The sequence below is a fragment of the Coloeus monedula genome (genome assembly GCF_965178545.1).
Source record: "Coloeus monedula genome assembly, chromosome: 6".
Lineage (NCBI taxonomy): Eukaryota > Metazoa > Chordata > Aves > Passeriformes > Corvidae > Coloeus > Coloeus monedula.
In genome coordinates this window covers 18,985,994-19,004,063 of record NC_138786.1, presented here as the reverse complement: position 1 = coordinate 19,004,063, position 18,070 = coordinate 18,985,994, and the positions used below count along the sequence as shown (strand labels likewise).

General features: G+C 47.1%; 1 protein-coding gene across 3 annotated transcripts in view; it reads left to right on the top strand.

The window, feature by feature from the left end:
- The first annotated feature begins 2,149 nt into the window (after window positions 1-2,149).
- Window positions 2,150-18,070, top strand: part of CRACR2B (calcium release activated channel regulator 2B) — a 46,265-nt gene continuing 30,344 nt past the window's right edge. Inside the window, exon 1 of one of the 3 annotated variants that reach the window (XM_082283597.1) lies at window positions 2,150-2,280. The gene's annotated coding sequence lies outside the window, so the exon portion shown is untranslated. Of the gene's footprint in view, window positions 2,281-6,767; window positions 6,858-9,826; window positions 9,869-18,070 lie in introns of those variants that run through there. The other 2 variants (XM_082283595.1, XM_082283596.1) reach the window with 2 other exon arrangements.

Genomic DNA, 18,070 nt, shown 5'->3' with positions numbered 1-18,070 from the left:
GCCTATGGCATGTTCTGTAATCCACAATTAGTGTGTAGTGTAATTGGTTTGGTTTGCTGCCTGCCCCACTGCTAGTACTGTTGCAGGCTGGTTTTCAAGGGATGGGAGAAAATACTGACCACTATGTATAGGACCTAGGAATTGTTTTCTCATGGCTTCTTGGAAGACTGTGTACCTGCAACACTCAGACCAGAGAATAAAAGAGAATCTGCTGGGGTATCCCTAGTACTTTTATATTCCCCAGTGGTTTTATTAATTTTTTTAAATTATCTAGTAATTCACTACTTCCTTGGAGAAAAGAGCTCTCACTTTCACCAGAGCGGTTGTGGGAGAAATACCTGAAGCTCTGTGTGTGGTTTTCCCTTAGGTGGTGTCCATTTCTGCTAAACATATGCCAGATGTGGTGGGTGGCAGGGCTGCCAAAGTCAGAGGGCCTTGCCAACAGTTTTCTCAAGCTTGTTTCTCTCTTTTCCTTAAGTCAGTGAGAGAATGGACCACCTCACCTGGCTGCCAAGTCAGCCAGCTTGTTTGTGCCAAACACATGCTGTGCCTTTACAGTGGGCTCTGGCCTCCTGTCCCTTGGGTGTCTGCTTTTCTGAGTGCAGCAGGACTCCCTCTCCTCTCTCTCCTTCCCCTTGCCTATCAGTGGGACAGTGCTCCTTTTCTGGGCAGCTCCACTATGACAGCCTCTGACTGTATCTGTCTCACTCTGTGGATCCACATCAGCTCTCCTGCACAGGGAGGAGGAAACTCTAGTTCCAAACAGAAGACTTGGAAATGTAACTTTGAAATAAATACCTCTCCCTTCTGGGGTTTTTCTCTTGTTCTTGAAAACAGCATCTAAAGCAGCTCTTTGAGCTTTGTGTGTCCTGGGACTCCACTGCTGCCACTGAGTTTGAGAAGACCCTTAAGCACACAACACATGTGGAAGTCCTGTGGAAATCACTGGTGTCAGAGCAGCAACTAGACCAGCAATAGCATACACATATTTACATGGCAATGTCACTAAGCAGTGTTCACAGTCACTTTAAAAGTTCAGTATTAAATTGTTGATGCTTTTTTTTTTCTTCCCATTTCTATTTTCTAATGTTTTGCTGAAGAAAATGTTACTATTTATTTTGGCAGAAATATATCTTCTAATAAAAACTTTCTCAATATATTTACCTGACTGTGGTAGGCTGCTTGTCTTGCTGTTTAAAGGTTTATTAAATATTTTTTGGATGTGCTGTGTGGTGTGGGTTTGTTTGGCTAGGCCGAAGCCCATTCAACTCTCTCTCAGGGTAAACATGTATCAGTACACAATAAACGGGGCATTCATCCAGAGGTGGAAAAAGGGTGCATTTTGGTCCAGTTCTAATTTACTCAAGTTGAAATGCCCCAAGTGCTATTAGCCTCTGGTTTTCGGAGCTTTGTGGTAGAGCCCGGGTGCCAGGAGGAATTAAGCACCCTCTTGTGGGAATAGCAGGTGTTTGGCACCTGTGAAAGGGTTAGTAAAAGGTTTTTCACAAATTTGAAACCGACCTCTTGAGGAAACGGACCCCTCGCTCTAGAGACTTGGTTTCCCCGCTGGTGAAGCAGACGGTCCTGGCTGTTGTGTGTCTGCCCCGGTTACTCTCCAGCTGGAGCGCGTGGAAACCACCGGCCCCTGGGCTGTGGGAAAGCCGGGGCTTTCCGTGGCGCCAGCCCAGGGATGTGGGCATGGCCGCTCTGGAGCCGCGGCCGGGCTGCGCAGGTGGGACCGCCCGGAGCAGGGACAAGAGCCCCACACAGGCTGGGGATGGCGCTGCGCGTGTCTGGGGGACGCTGCAGGGCTCGGGCTCCGCTCTGTCCAGGCTTTTGACAGACGGAAACTTTAGGAAGAGATTTTATGTGCTGTCACGTGGTGGCGACAAGTGCTGTAATTAGCACTATAGTATGCAGCTGGTAAAGCAAACAGCTTTCTTAACCTCTAATGACTGCAAAATAACAAAACCCCCAACCCGGTGCTGTTAATCGGTGAAATGAATCCTCCTTCCCTAAAGCCGCCCGGGCGCTGCCTGCGGCTCCACTGGGGGAGTGGCCGCGAGCGGGGCTGGGTGCGCGGCTTTCCTGTCCCTCGGGGGTGCTGGGGCTCGGGGCGGGGGCAGTGCCGCTTATCCCGAGGGCCAGGAGGGCCCGGCCCGGCTCCCGCTGCCGCCCGCCCGGCGGCTTCGGCCCGGCCGCCCGCCCGCGGCTCCGCTCATTTCCGGCCGGGGCCGCCCTGGCGCCAGCGGCGGCTCCGCTCCCGCCGGGCCGGGCCAGGTAAGCGCCGTGAGGGGAGTTCGGGCCGGCAGCCGCGGCAGCGGGGGACGAGGGCGCGGTGCTCCGGGGCTGGTCCCCTCTCCGGGGCAGCTGCCGGCTCTGCCCGGCCCGGACCCGCAGCCGAGGTGTTGGGGAGCGGCTGCCCCGGTGAAGGGCCCTGCCGCACCTCCGCTGCGGCTGTGGGGAGCGGGCAGCGGAGGGCTGGGGGCCAGTGTGCTGCGGGGTCCTTTCCTGGCCACAGCCACGCACCTGTCCCGTCCCCAGCTGTGGGAGGTCCCTCGCCGGTGCCGGACGGGTACGGAGCATCCGCGTTCCTGTGCAATGCTGCCTTCTCCGGCACACAGCGCTCCTGAGGCGTAGCTGCGGCCGTGCCACGGCATGGGGAGCGCTGCCCTGGTGGGGTCCTGGATGGGGAGCTGCTGCCTCTTTCGCCTTCTCTCCTCCTCTGTCGCCGTGAAGTCTGCAGGCTCCTTTGATGTGAGGTCACGGAACTTTGGTCTTTCTTGGTGGACCTGAGTGGAGACCTTGTTATTTTCTCTCTTACTTTCTTTCAATATCCTTTGTTCAGGGAATATTCTTCCTTGCCATGGTCCAGGTGCAGATGACACTGCACCACACAAAGATGCTGCAAGCAGCTACGGCAGCTGTGTTGGTGCTGCTTCTCCTTGTCTGAAAGGCAAAAAATACTAGAGCTTTCCCTCTCCTAAGACTGCGGTGTCTTTCTCTTTAATATCTTGTGTGCATGGGATGAACTTGTGTGTTGAACCGAAGTCCTTCCTGTAGGACTTCCTGAAAACAGCTGAGGGGAAAAGAGGCCAGCCCCAGACACAGGCAGATGGCCGTGCTCAGGAATATCCTGAGGAGGCAGGATAATCCAAACACAGCTTTCTTGTTTAGTTGTGACCTGTTGAGCTCTTGGTTATTCTGATAGTTGTTCTGCATCAAAGGGCGCTCAGAAAACCTTTATTTCTCTCTTTGCCTTTTGCAGGCTCAGGGGAAATGTTCTAGAGCTACATTTATTTCTGAGGATCATCTAAGTAGCTATATGTAGATGAATATATATATATATACACACACATACAACATCTCCTGAGGGCTATGGAAATTGCTTTTCTAGATCAAACAGATAATCAGTTCAGTCTGTCCTTTCACTGGCCAATTTAGGTGGTCCAGAGGAGGTTATGAAAAGCTGCAGTAAGCTGGGGTGGAAGAATCCTCTCTTTGCCAGGACACCCTGTTCCACAGAGACTGATGTGAGGCCTGATATATAAAATTTTAGAGTTTTTCATAAGATGGTGTAAAATGTCTCTGAAGCTACCTTGCTGGACCAAAAATATTCTCCTTCCCCAGAGCATCACTCTTCCCTTGGCTTCTTGTGGCAAGCTACAGTGGGTAGTATGGACTATCCAATTGGAAAGTCTGCTTGGTTTTTTTGTCATCATCAGATAGGAAAATTTCTCCCCCACACCCCAGTTTGATGCATCTGATGACTCAAGAGCCTCCTGTCTACTGGTCTGAAGATGGTGTTGCAAAGGAGGGCTCCACATGGGGCTGTCTTTAGCAGCACACAGACAGTGCTGGGGAGCTGCTGTTCCTCGTGACTTTGCCAGGCAGCCTCAGAAAATAAACTAATGGGATGAGGACAATTGACAGCAACAGAAATCACATGGACTCAGCTCCATGCACAATGTTCTTCACGGTCAGAGAGCTTTAAGGATATCAATCCTTCTGTACAGCAAACCAGGTTTGGTTTCCATAATGCAGCTACTCACTGTCTAAATCTTTTTGATTTCATAAGGCTGCTCTGGGGACTGAATCCTCCCTCCTCTCCTCCCCTGCTTGCAGGAGCTCATCTTGGCTTTAAGGACAGTGACAAGAAACTTCAGCTGTAGGAAATGTGTCATCTTCCACTGAGTGGAGCAGCATCTCTCTCATTCCTGCCAGATGCCTTATCTTGCTATCCACACAAAGTCTGAGGTGGAAATCCTTGGTTTACTCTGTACGTCTGAATCTCTTGTGATTCATATGTTGTCCTACCAGAACAGCAGAATTGCAACAATTAGTAAGAATTTCTGTCCTTTGTCACTGTGTATCCTTGGAGGTACCCGGAGCCTGGCAGCTTGAAATGGAGGTGCTGTGGATGTCCTGATTGACCCTCTTAATATTTTCCTTGCAATATTCTCTTTTCCTTATCCTGCAGCCCTTATCCTTTAATTTCTTGGCTGATGCTGAGAAGGATTTCCCTCTGCTTGGCCCTAATGCACATTTTGCTAAGCAAACCTGACCTCTGCAGCTGTGCAAGGAGCACTGGAGTGGATCTACAAAGTATTCCCATGTGCTTCTGTTGTGGCAGGGTGCACCATGTGCTCTCCTCTGGCCACATGTTTGAAAGGTTTGCCAACCTTAAGCTTTTAAATACCATCAGCCACACAAGAAAAAAAAACAAACCATGAAATGACATAAATAAGGGTTTTTTTTAAAAATTTTTCTCCTGCTGAGTTCTGATTGTCTTGGAGATTTCTGCATGTCTGTATAAGCTGCCAGGAATGCTTGAATCTCAGTATTTCACCTGACTGCAGGACCTAGGTGCCTCAAGAGAAATAACAAATGTTGTGAGCTTTGGGAGAAAACAACACCAAAAGTAGTGGTGTGTTGTTGGTGGGTTGTGGTACTGTGGACTTTCAAACGAAATCTGGAGCCATGGTGGGCTTTCCTCTGCTTAGTTCAGGTTGGGATAACACAACTGGAAAGCTCTGCAAACTTTTTAACCGAATATTTTTCTCTTAATCATGTGTCACAGAGCACTACAGCAGCAACAAATACTGTCTTGTGCTCTCAGAGACTGTGGCTTTAATCATAGGTTTGTTTTGGAGGAAATGAGGTATGGTGCAATGCTTTGAAGGATACAGTGTTCTTATCTGCTTGGCATAACTGGAGGAAAATCTGTCAAGTAAAAAGAGTGAGAGCAAGGAGGCTTGTAACACCCCTGCTTTCCCTCCAGTGAAGTGTGTGATTGCAGTTAATTCAGCAGAGGTGTCATCTGAAGGAGGAGCTCTTGCCTCTGCTTCTGTACCTTCATTCTCTGCTGGTACAGGACTTCGTATCACTCTTCTGCACCAGTTCCTGGCCCCATCTATGTGGAAGGGGCTGCTTGGTTCAGAAGGATGTCTGAGGATTACACATACCTGAAAGCTCTGCAGGAAAAGCTTGTGTTGTTCTGGGGATGGCAGGAGAGCTCTGAAAATGAGCCTGGAAGCTGTGAATCTCCTGAGATTTGCTGTGGTGGTCCAGCACTCTGTGGGCTTGGGGCTGGCTTGAATTTGTGTTGTTGGTAAGATCCTGGCAGATGCACCTGCTCACAGCAGGTGATGTATCACAGGCCGAGGCAACCTGTGTTTCTGGAGAGATGAGACTATGAATAAGGGGAAAGCTCTGAAGACCTATTCTACAGATTTTTGAAAGAATTAACATTTAGCACATGTGCTGGATGAAAGTAAAGTAGGGTAGTGAAGGCTTGAAAAAAGCCTAATTATTGTAACTGTGCAATAAAGGTAACGTACCTACCTGTTTATTGCTTCCTACTTCAAGCTCTTCCAGTGAATAACAGGCAGGATATCTGCAGACCTTTGGAGGACTAGAACTGGTAGCTGTGTGGTGTTAAAAATAAAATTGCAGAATGTCATTTAGGCTACGGAAAGCAAACTTTTTGGGAAAATTTCAGCTATGTTTGGATATGCTAGGTGAGTCCAGCCTCTGGAAAAGGAGACAGCAAGTTTGCAGGGTAGCTGTAAACCCTTGGCTGAGCACGGTGACAGCTGGGTAGAGGTGCAAGTGCAGGGAGGCTGATCTAACACATCCTACAGGAACTTGGTGGCCCTCACTGTTACGGTAGCTGAATTCCTCTCTATTTCTTTCAGCACAACATCTGTAAAAGTAAGGCTTTTATCTGCCTCAGTTTCCCCTCTTCTCCCTGCTGGAAAATGAAGAGGAGAAAACCAAGCTCATCTCCAGCTGAGAACTGAAGATGTAGGTGACTTATAGGTTGACAGCATGACAGATGTTGAAGTCTTGTCTCCAGACAAGTGGTCTGGCTCCCTGTAAAATACTGCTTTGTCTCTTGGCAAGGACTGGTGGGGCTGTATTGTGTCTAGGGAAGGTGAGCTGTGTGCCTGTGCCAGCACCTGAGATGAAGGTCAGACAAGAAGTGTAAGTACTGCTGAGCCTTATGTTCCCCACAGCCCTAGTTTGTGGACTAAATGCCCATTTTTTGTGGGGTGGGACAGGCAGGCCAGCAGAGCCATCCTGCTCTGGGGTGAATTGCTGCAGGCTGAAGCTCCTGGCCCCTGCCCAGCTCCCCTCCTCGGCAGGTGCTGAGCTACTGAGCTTTGCCCAAGAAGAAAGACAAGCGTCATCATTGCTTAGATAAGATAAAGCATGACCAAAACCTTGTTACCCTTGGCAGGTGTGGCTAGATGCTGACTGGAATTTGTGCAGCTCAGAGGAATAGCCAGGCTGCGGGGAGGGTGGCAAAGACTCTTTAAAACGTGGAGACTTCATGCTGGAGCCCAACAGAGAAGGTGAGTGCAAGGGCCTGAGGGTGTCAGTGAAGGAACAGCCACCCAGTAACCCTGTGGGCAGAAGGACTTCTGCTCTGTGTGCCTGTGTCCTGCTGCAGGTGTGGATGTTTCTCCGTGGCAGCTCCATCTGAGCAGGGCTGTGTGGGAGCCCTGGTGTCTAGCAGGGCTGAGAACCTCTTCAGCAGGAGTGTCTCTCTCTTCTCCTTTGGTGTTTGCAGTTCTGAAATACCTGTTGTCCTGAACTGTGCCCTTCTGTCTGAGATCATGGGAACTAGGGAAAAATTTCAGATTTACTGGAGGGAGAAAGGACGTGTGGGTGCCCTCACAAATGTACGTTTCTTCCGTTGCACACTTTGCTCTTGTGCTTGAGAGCCGCTTTCCTTCTTCCTTACCCTCTTTACCTCTTTAAGGAGTTTGCAAGATGCCTGCTCTACCTTTCCTTTCTTCCAGATATGTAGCCAGAGGGGTAATCCTCTGCTCCAGCAGAGGTGCTCAAACCCCTTTGATTTAATGAATTTCCTATGGCACAAAGAGTCTTTCGCTTCCTATGCAAATCAGGTTGCTCAGTTGAAGCCGCTAAATGCAAATGGACCACTTGTGGCTGTTCCCTCTGGAAGAGTGGTGTGGGCTTTATGCAAACATGGAGATGAGGCCTCAGGAGCTGGGAGAGCAGAGCAATACATGGATTTGTGGTGGAAAAAGGTCAGCATGGCTGTAGTTCACCTGTTCTCAGACTTGTGAGTCGGGATACCACGCAGGATATATCGAGCTGTCGGCATCAAATAAATGAGTGTTCACAGGAATGGATTAACACCTGCTAGTTATGGGGGGGGGGCTTGCTTGGTTATTGTCTCCCCTCTCTTCTTACCAAGTCCCTGCTGCATCCAAGTGCAGAATCTGCACTGACTGCGATTTGATGACTCAAGCCACTCTAACGCCTGGGTCCCTTTCCTCTGTTCGGGTTGGGCAAATAATGTTCAGTCTGTAATCATGCTTCAGAGCTCTTCCTATTGCCCTAGATATGGGGAGCTGTAGTGATGCTTAGATTGGCTTAATCCAATTCGATCTGAAAATCCACTGCTCTGAGCAATAAATGTTGCATGTGGGGGGTAGTATTCAAGTGTCTTTACTAAATCAAAAACCTTTTAAGCATTGGTAGATGAAGCTTTTTTCTTTTCAATGTGGACCACTAAATACACAGGATGTGCAGTGTGGTTGAATTAGCATTACTATGGGAACCATAACTTTTTGTATTTCCTGACCTTTATCCACGTAACACTAAGGATTCATTAATGTGCCTCCAAAGTGTGGGGTTTTGGGGGTTTTTTTGTGTGTTTTATAAGCCTTTTTGTTGTGGTCAGTACTAAAAGAACCTTTATAAAGAACCCCAGGAGGAGATTAGAAACGGGACAGGGTGCAAGGTGCAGGGAAGCAGTTTCTTCCCTTTTTTGTGCTGTTCTAGCAGCATCCCAGCCAAGATCATGGGTCAGTGTCAAGCAAGACTTCTGCAGCAATGATGAACAAAATGGTGAGTAAACTCTCCTGCTCGGAGGCAGATGCCTCACTTGGTATGGGTTTATTTTCTTTTATTGGGTTTTTTGCCACAGCTGCACTGTTAGAGCCTGCCCCAGGGGATTTGGGGTCCTGCAGCTGAGGCAAAGCTGAGCCTATGAGGAATGGAGAAGTGATCATTCTGGTCTGAGTGGAGCAGAGCTGCCCTTTGCTAGCACAGAGCCCTCCCAGGTGGCTCAGTGGAGCTCTCTGGCCCTGTTAAAACTCTCCTAAAGGCAATTGTGATTGTAGTAGGCTTTATGTCCGTTTTTTAGTCTGGGTTTTGAAATAACCATCTTAAAATAATACGGAAGGACCCATCTTTGCCTTCTGCAGGTCCCATTTGCTTGTTGCTGGGAGAATGGGGTTGTTTGGAACTCCTCTCTGCAGGCTGATGAGGTCTCTGCTGTTCAGATACGGGATCTTCTCAGTGGGAATTGGTGGAGGAGGGCGTTTTCCTCTCTGTGGAGGGTGGGCTTTCCTGCTCATGACTTGTATGGCAAAGCTTGTTTTCTGGGCAAAAGAGGCATTTGGGGTAGGGGTGAGAAAAGGGCACATAACCGTACCAGGTGATGAAGAGCCAGGCTGCCAGGGTCTCAACACTCTCTTTTTTTCCTTTCCTTTGTCACCTTTCCTGAGAAGACCTCAGGCTTAACTAGTGGGAGCTGACACAGTTGAGAGCATCTTCATGCTGCCTGGAGACTCTGGAGCTGCCACTGAGCAACAAATCCCCATCAGCATTTCCAGCTGTCAGCAGGCAGGGATGGCTTTGCTTCCTTTTGGGGATGCTGTGGGACAGAGTGGTGCTCTGGTCAGTGGCAGGAGAGAGGATGGCATCTCTGGCTGCTTTAGTGAGACAGTCCTGGGATGAGCACCCACCACTGTTTGTGTGTGTTTTATGGTGCTTTGGAAACATGTTCCTTGCCCTGTCATCTTATGCTTTGCTTTACTCTTTTCCTGAGTTCTCTGTGCTTCTCTGTGTGAAACAGGTTGCCAGCCTTGTAAAAAGTGGAGTTAAACTTGAGGCAGGACTTCCCTGATCGAAGTTGGTTGGGGAGAAGACAGCAAGCTAAGTACAAGCACAGCTAGAGTTTCTCAGGGAAGGTAAGTTCAATGTGAGATGAGGGATCATCTGCTTTCCTACCCCTTCTTCCCCTCTTGCCTAAGGCAGCTCAGAAACCAGCCCTTCTCTTTTGCAGCTGTGTGCAAGGCAGGATTACAAAGAATTTACCTTGGAAGCTCAAGGGCAGGTTTTCTCGTGCTGCTTTCTGAACTGAGGGCTACTAGGCTGTGTTGGAAAGGGGCTGAGATGCGTAGGGAGCAGTGCAAACCACACCTCCTGGCTTGGACCGGCTCCGATCCTCTATTTACAGTGGCGGTGTTCCTTCCCCGCTAGCTTTTTGCTGTGGAATATACTGCTGCTTCCAGGGAAGGGGAGCAACACTGTCCTGCTGCTCAAGGTATTTGGGGACACCTGCAGAGAGACAAAATGGGGTGGAGGGGAGGGAAGAAAGCCTCTGTCATTTGAGCAAAGAATTATTTTAGCAGGAAGTCTGGATGAGTTTGAGTTGCCGTGTCTCAGCAGAGTTTCTCCCTAGGAATTTTCTGTTCCGACTTCCTGCTTTTGCTCTAAAGCAGCAGAGTGGAGTTCACTGAGTGCAGTGGCATTTGTATATCACTGCAAAAACCAGTTGTTATTCCCGTGACAGAGGAAGGAAAATTTATTAATTGGTTTTCAAGAGCTGGGGGTGCTTAATTAATTAATGCTTCGGGTTGGATCACTCGAGGTCTTAGCAAATGTTGAACTGAAGAAACTTGCTCTCAGTTCTGATGTGGTTCTGCAAGATGCTTAACTGATTCTGGTGACTTACTGATTTGGGAAACTGCTGGTTTGGAGTAATAACTGAATATTAGAATGTAGGAGATTGTGATTTTTTTTTTTTTCTAAGAAATAGATGTCTTGAGCTGGTCAGTTTAAAAACTAAGGTTTTTCTGCTGCGTGCTTTCTGAAGACAACTAGAAATTTTTCTTTAAAAGCATTGGCAGGAAATTTCCCACTATCTCTCATAAGCATAGCTACTCCCCTGTTCCCCTCCACCCCTTTTTGTAATCCCACATCATTGTTCCTGCTGTGGGCTTCTGACTCAGTGACAGCTTTTGTCAAAGAGAGGAATATCCCCTCAACCCCACTCCAGTAATTCTGCTTTTCCCAGAACAGTTGTACATGTTGAACAAAAATGGCATCTGCTCCCAACTTTGCTTCAAATGCTGTTCCTTGCTCTGATTGCTCCTTGCACTCAGCTGTGCTTGGTGTGCCAGGAAAAGGTGCCCTTCAGGTGCCAGTGTTATCCTGCTTTGTGGAGGAGAAGTTCAAGGCTTGTGGCTGCTCAAAACTTTCTCTAGTTTTCTGTCTTGTAGAGGTCTGAGGCTTTTAGTATTTTGTTGTGATTGTCCCCTCTGAATGAGGAGAGGATATTTCTGATATCTTGTACTAGATCCTGGAATTCTTGTACATTCAGACTGATCCTTTCTTCTTTTGGGATGGGGAGTGGTGGTATTTGGATTCAAGACTTTACCTGTGTTCCCTTCAGTGGTCTGACAGCCAAGAGGAACTCAGGGCATGGACTTCACCCTTTTCCAGTGCATAGGTTACACTGGTATTTCAGGAAAGGTGTTTTGCACAGCCAACACCTCCTTAGCTCACAGGAAGGAGTGAATTTTTACCTTTATACCCACTCTTGGCAAGTAGATGAAGGGGTGAGAGGTAACCAAGTGTCACACACCTGTGACCAGGGCAATTTTCCTCTCTGGGAGGTGGAGAATGGGTTAACCATCTTCTTGGAAATTGGTTTCACCCACCTGCCTCGGCTCTGTTTGTTGTTTTAACAACATTTGCAGAAAGGTCAAACTGTCCATGCATCCCTCCTGGGCAAAATCAATACAGCATCAGCCAGAGAGATGCTTGTACAGGGAACTGTGGTGCCTAGGAATCCTTTCCATACTCATTCCTGCTTATAAATATTTGCAAACCTTTTCTGTTTTTTAAGTGCATCTGGCAGGTTCAGAATAGTGAGGTAAAGCTTTTCCCGCTAATCCCATTGCTAACATGTAACCTAGAAAATATGGGGGTGAGATAGTGGTGTCCAGTCCTCAAAATATCAGAGGAGAATTTCTTGGGATGAGGGAAAGATGCTTGAACTTCTTGCATTCCCCCCTGCAATTGCATCCAGCCCTCGGGGTAAGGAGGTTTCAGGTGCTGCAGAGAACTTGCTGGCTCAGCTGGAGGAGAAATCACTGTTTACCACATGTATTCAGTAAACAATGTGAATGTTTTACCAGAAAGAAGTTTCTCTCTTGAAAGGGGAGAGGAGAAAAGGATTGGGCAGTCTGATGTTGTGGTTTGATATTTTATCTGTGCTTGTGTATGCTGAGGGAGCAATCTGAGGACAACATAAGGCTATGAATTCCTGTTTGTGTGAGGCTGATTTCAAGACAAAGGATCTTGATCAACAAAGGTGAGGCTCTGGCTCACTTCTCTGAGCTTACACCTGTGGTACTCCAGGTGAGATGGCATTGTCATGGGATCTGTAGCCTTTGCACAAAGAGGGCACTGAAGTGGCTGAGGAAAACTTGCAGCTGGCCAGGAGTGGCTTGAGCTCAAGTCAGTGGGTTGCTGTTGGGAAACAATGAAGAAGTGGCAGAACAAGATTGGGAATCACCTGCAGGAAGTCATGAACACTTTTCCTGCTCAGCATCCTGAGGCCGGGTGGCAGAAAGTTCATCCTTCATGAAGCAATGCCAGTTGTTTCTCTCTCTTACAACAAAGGTGACAACTTCTCAAAAGAAGCCTAGAGAGGGTGACTGACTTAAACAGTGACTCTGCTGGGTGAGTGTGCATAGGTAACAGCAGCCCAGGAGGGATCCTGGGTGTGAGACAAGGTGTGAGGCTGTCATGGAGAGATTCAGCTTCTTGTTGGAAAGGAAAATCCTTGTTCTGGTATGACATAGGCAGCTAGAATCTGAGGACTCAAAGGAAGAACTGAGTCACTGTCAATACCCATGATGGCCATGACAGCTGTGGGGAGAAGCCTGGCCTTTGGCTGTTGGAGTACCAAGTCCCGTTCAGAGGACTGTTGCTGGAGAAAATGCAGCAAGTGCTGTGGTCCTTTGGGTCGACCAGCAGCCTCTATTTATGCTGAGGAACAGCCAGGCTGAACCAACCCCATGTCTCCTACAGCAGCTAATGGCAGATACCCTAATCTTCCCAGCATAAAAATGAGATGATACTTTCCTAGGACCCTCTTTTTGCTATTTGTGAATCAGCAAATTTTCACCAAAAAGGCTATTTTGTGTAATAGTCATTCACAGACAAACTCAGAGCAGAATCAAACAGCCACTTCTTCAGCTCATGAATGCCTGTGACGTCCTCAGCATCTCATGTTAGTAAGTCCCACACTTCAGGGTTTTGTAGAGAAGTGCTTCCTTCTGTTTGATGTGCCAATGCCATCACCAGCTTAATCTGAGGCTCCTGCATTCTTTTCTTAAAGAAGGCAGTGACTGAGGACAATTCTTCACCATCTCTGCCGTTCAGGAATTGGTTACACAGGCAACTCCACAACCCCCAATTTTTAGCATTTGAAGCTTTGTGTATCCTTTAGAATCTTTTATCCATTTATTAAACAAAAGACTGTTTCTGCATAATTTTGCCTTTAAAGTACTTCAAGAACACTGATGAAGTGTGTCTGGCCCTCTGCCAGCACAGGACTGAGGTGTGCCTGCTTTCAGCCTGAATCTTTGTCTGCAGGACACCAAGTGTGGTTGCTTTCCTGAGGGCTGGGGAAGAGCCTCATGTACCCTGTGCCTCTGTTGCTTGCAGGGTGAGAAAGGAGTCTCCTCAGCAGTGTTTCTCCTGATGTGTCCCTGCTGAGCCACAGCAGCTGAGGTCCTTTTTTCCTTGATGACACCTTAGCTCTTCAGTAACAGGTGGCATTAGCCCAGCAGAAGGGTGCTGACTTCTGGTTTTCTCTGGTACAACCTGCTGTGCATGCCAGTGCTTCCTTCTCTAAAGGGGCAGGTAAGGCAGGAGGGAATTGCCACTCATGTTCCATTAAACAAGCTGAGGATCTGTCCTGGATTTATGTCCTTTCCTGAAGAGCTTTAAATGCCAGCTTAGATTTGGATCTTGTCTTCCTTATGGGGCATTCCTACCTACCTCAACAACCCCTGGAAAAGAGGAGTAGAAGAGAGCGGGTATCTCTTTAGCCTGGGCTCCCAGTGTTCAGTTTTTGCTTTGAATCAAAAATGATCCAGTGTATCTGATATCAAGCACAATGTCCTCTTCTATCCTCTTTTCCCCGCATCTAAGCTGGCAAATAAAGTTTCTTTGCCTCCTGCCTACCTGCCTGGTACATAGGTATCACCTGCAGGGCACATATTCTGTGGTCAACATACTTGGTGTTAGGCATGATCTAATTTCTGATTGCTGAGCTCCAGGCAGCATCTACCTCCAACTTCACAGCACTGTTAGTGGTGTTCAGCTAATGCTGCAGTATATAAGGTGAATCCTTATGTGATGTAATGCTCTATTCTGTCTCTTTAAAGAAAAGTTTCAGAAAACCTGTAAGCCTTTATAAAGTAAAGGAGTTCATGAACATTACTTGTTTTCAAACTAGCTGTTATTTGTCATGTCTTATTGCAGGCATGCTCTTTATTTTCTGAAAAATCAGCTGTGTGCTAGACACTGACAGATCCAAGACCATTAGCTGTTTATGGAAAAAATGTGGTTTGGATTTTGTTTTTAATTGCTGAGAATTAACTCTTGGCCCAAATATTATTAGCGGAAAAACTGATGCTTTCTCTCTCCATTCCTGAAGCAAAACAACCCAACAAAGCCAAAACCCCAATTAGTAGGACAGGTTCCAGTGCAAACACTCTCCCTCACTGTTTGCAGTGCCAGTGCTGTGCCAGTGTGAGAGAGCTGCAAAATTCCACTGGCTGGCGATGCCAAAGCTGGGGAGCAGCATAAGGGGGTGATGGAGGATTTGTGGCAATTTCTGGGGTGAACGATCTTGTTTTGGGATGTTGTAGATACCTATCTGTGTTGCAGACTTCATATGTTGATAGCTTTTGTCACAGTCGGTGGTTTCTGTTGTGCTGTTGAATCGGGAAGCATGAGTGAGTGCAGATTTAAGAAGTTTATTTGTTCGCCTCTTGAAATGGAAAAAGAGAGCCATTGCCACTCTCAGGTTGCTTGGTGATAGAGCATAGAGTCTGAATCAAGCAACTTTCCCCATGGCAAGTTTTTTTAGCAAAGATCAAGAAGTTGATAATGGTAAATTCCTCTTTGATGATCTTTGGTGAGGGAAATGGTGAATTGCAGCAGAGCCTCTTTTTAAGTAGCTCTTCAGAATGATGAAGGCTCTTGAACCTGTCAGTGTTTCTGGGATATACCTCTTATCCTATTGGCATATCCCATGATGAAGTCATCCAAGATATTGCAGCACGGGTTACCTCGGGGCTATCAGGCTGGGCTAATCCCCTGCTGAATAAACAACACAAAGGTTCCTGGATTTGTTCCTGTTTCCTTAAAGGGATACAGTCAAGTGCAGGCAATTAAAAGAGAGAGAGTAAAGTGTAGCTCTAGATATGAACACCTGATTTCAGGCTTTCTGCCCAGGGTGTGTATGGGTTTCTTAGGTTTTTTTAAAGAAAAAACTTTCACAAAACAATGATGTTTTTCTCATTTTTCAGTGTATTTCCTTTCCTGCCATTCCCTTTGGGAAGGGAGAACCCAACAACCACCCAAACGAAGTCCAAACAACGGAAACAAATTTCCTAGAGAAGGGAAAGAGCAAAATTAATTTTGAACAAAGTACACCAGAGAAATAAGTACTTTCTTTTTGCTCTTCTCCCACCCTTTTCAGGCTGAGCCTTGGCAGAGCCTTTTAAAATAATTTTCGTCGAGTGAGTACCCAGTTCCTTTGAGCAGCTTTTGGAAATTCAGTATCTGTGGAAGCCAGTTTGCTACAGGGGTCAGTGTCTTTCCCTGGCAAGATCTCTGCTCTGCCTTCACCTGGTCAGTTTGGCATGGCTGTGATTTTTGTCAGTGCATATGTGCTTTTTGCCTGCAACTAGGATAATAATTGTAAATACCCATATGTGATCCCTGAATCTCACAGTACTATAAAATCTGGCGTGTGTAGATGTGACTGTGACCTACAATGAGCACTTTTTATAGCAATTGCTAGCTTTCAAAACCTTGGGAGCAAACAGAGTAGGTAGAGCAAACAGAGCAGGTAGCATATGCTTGATATGAAATGGTAAAAGGACCTGTGAAGATTTTATTGCCCTTTTCTTGTGGAATTTATCTGTTGCTCACCTTCTCTTGAGTGATGCTTCCATTCCATGACCAAGCAACAAATGCTTTGCACCTACTGCATCTTGGCCTGCTTTTGTTGTGCATTTGTAATTTGCTGAGGCAACAGCCTTCTGCTGCAGCGATCCCTTGCACAGCCCTTCATCTCCTCTTTGTGTCATATCTTCTCATGTATGGGATCAAACCTGTCTTGTCCAGCATATGCACCAGGAGTGTGATTAATGTGACCTAAACACCTGGTGAATTCCTTCCTTTGAAGTTGCAAGACTTATTTTCCTGCATCAGGAGTAGAAAGGAAAGGGTGCGTGTTCTTCTGATTTGTTTAAATAAATGGCTTAAATATTTAGCTTTAGTATGGGGGTGGTTTTGTTGTTTCTAATAATATTGTCTTAGGCAGAGATACAGGAGGATGTTTTTTGGGAAACCTCCCAGCAAGTATCTGAGCACTTTAGTTTGTGGTACACCTTGGACACCTACTCTGTGCCTGTAATGATTCTTCTTTAATATTCCCTTCTGCCACTCTGTCACCAAAAATTCAGTGGTACAGGAAAGCAAAAACCTGCTTTCCCTTATAGGTTCCCTCTACAGGACCCAAACACTGGCCTTGTTCTGTAATCCTGGGTAAGCCATTTAGCCAGTTGTGTTTAGTTTTTCCCTCCTTCATTAACTGTTGGTTCATTGTCTTGCACTGGGGAGGACTGCTAGGAATGCAGCATATTCAGTGTGTGCACAATGCCCTGCAGTGACTAGGGTCATCTAAGGACCAGCTGTGGATATTTGGCTGCACTCCTCACTTTGCTTTCCTCCTTGTCATTGGGCTGTGGAAAAAAACAAAAAAGAAATAGCACCCCAAAGTTGTCATGTGCACATGGTGGTCAGGGTCACCTAGATAAGGGCTTGGCTGTTGATAGCAATTTATCCATGACTTTCCTGTACCTCTTTAACACTGCTTACAGCTACAAGAAGCAGCTTTCTGAGACAATAAATTGGAAATGATGACCCTGTAGTGCTACCTTGAAAGCAGGACCTCCCTTTTCCAGAAAAAGCTACTTGGGTCTGTTCTTCTGTTTGTTGAAATTTGCGGTTTCTGTGTTCAAGTTTTTCATTCTTCAGCTTTGAGGCTTTGAAACTGTTTTGATGCTTGAGTTTCACATGTAATTATCAGTCTCCAGATACTGAGTCCTAAAGTGCCAGCTGTCACAAGCATTAGGAATCAAACTGGAAGAGCTGACGGTCTGTAGGCATAGGCAGGTGACATGAGTTACCCAAGGCCATGTAGCCAGCTGAGTCAGGATTAAAATTCAAGTAGTATGATTTCCCCAAAGAATGCAAGCCCATGGGATCCAGCTGACTTTCTGCCACAGCTTTGCACAGGACAAATCTCAGTTAATGCTTCAGGTAGTTAAAATAGTCATGTAAGACTGGTCTGAGTTTCCTCAGTGTAGAATACAAGAGCTGGTGCTAGCTGTCTTTATGGCACGTGATCTCCTGTTCTGTGCTGTGTCTGAGAATACCTGTGTTTGCTTTCCAGGCTCTGGGAAAGTTGTCTTGCAGGAGCAGGTGAATTTTTGCTTGCTAAGCCCCAGCACATACTATGGCAGGAGTTAACTTGTGTAATCCATAGCTCCGTATCAGGTTTTTCAGGTGTTGGACACTGCCCAAACCTGGACTGTGCAGTATCAGAGCTGACCTTGAGCACAGGCAGACAAACCCGTGGGGTGGGGGAAGACAGGGCTGAAGATGAACATTGCACACCAGGGCGATTGGAGCATGTTGTATTGGAGCCCCCTAGATTCCTGGCATTTCCATCTTCCTATTAGATCTCCCAGGCCCTGAGAGGGGAGTTTTTGGTCTCCAACACAGTTCCCAGAGGTGAAGGTGGTTGAGAACTCGTTTGAACTGAAGCTGGGACTTCATCTCTTGTGGAGTTGATGATGGTCAAACTGTCTACCCCAAAAATAGTCCCATGAAGCTTTGTCAGCACTCCCTGGCTGCGGCAGGCACCCTGTTTCTATCAGCATGTTCATGGGAACAGTGAATGTTTTCATACAGTTTCAAAGGGAGGCTGGACAAGTGTCTTGGAAGATAAGGAAGGAACCATGTGGCTCAGGAATTGCCCCAGGCTGACAGTGGCTAGTAGTTGGCAGATGTCTTTAGGGAAGTTTTCTCTTTGCTTTCCCTGCTGTAACTCTTCCTTCACCAGCCATTCACAGCCACTGTTGAGGGCAGGATGTCGGGCTAGACAAACTCTGCTGTGACCCATTGCACACCTTTTTATGATGGAAAT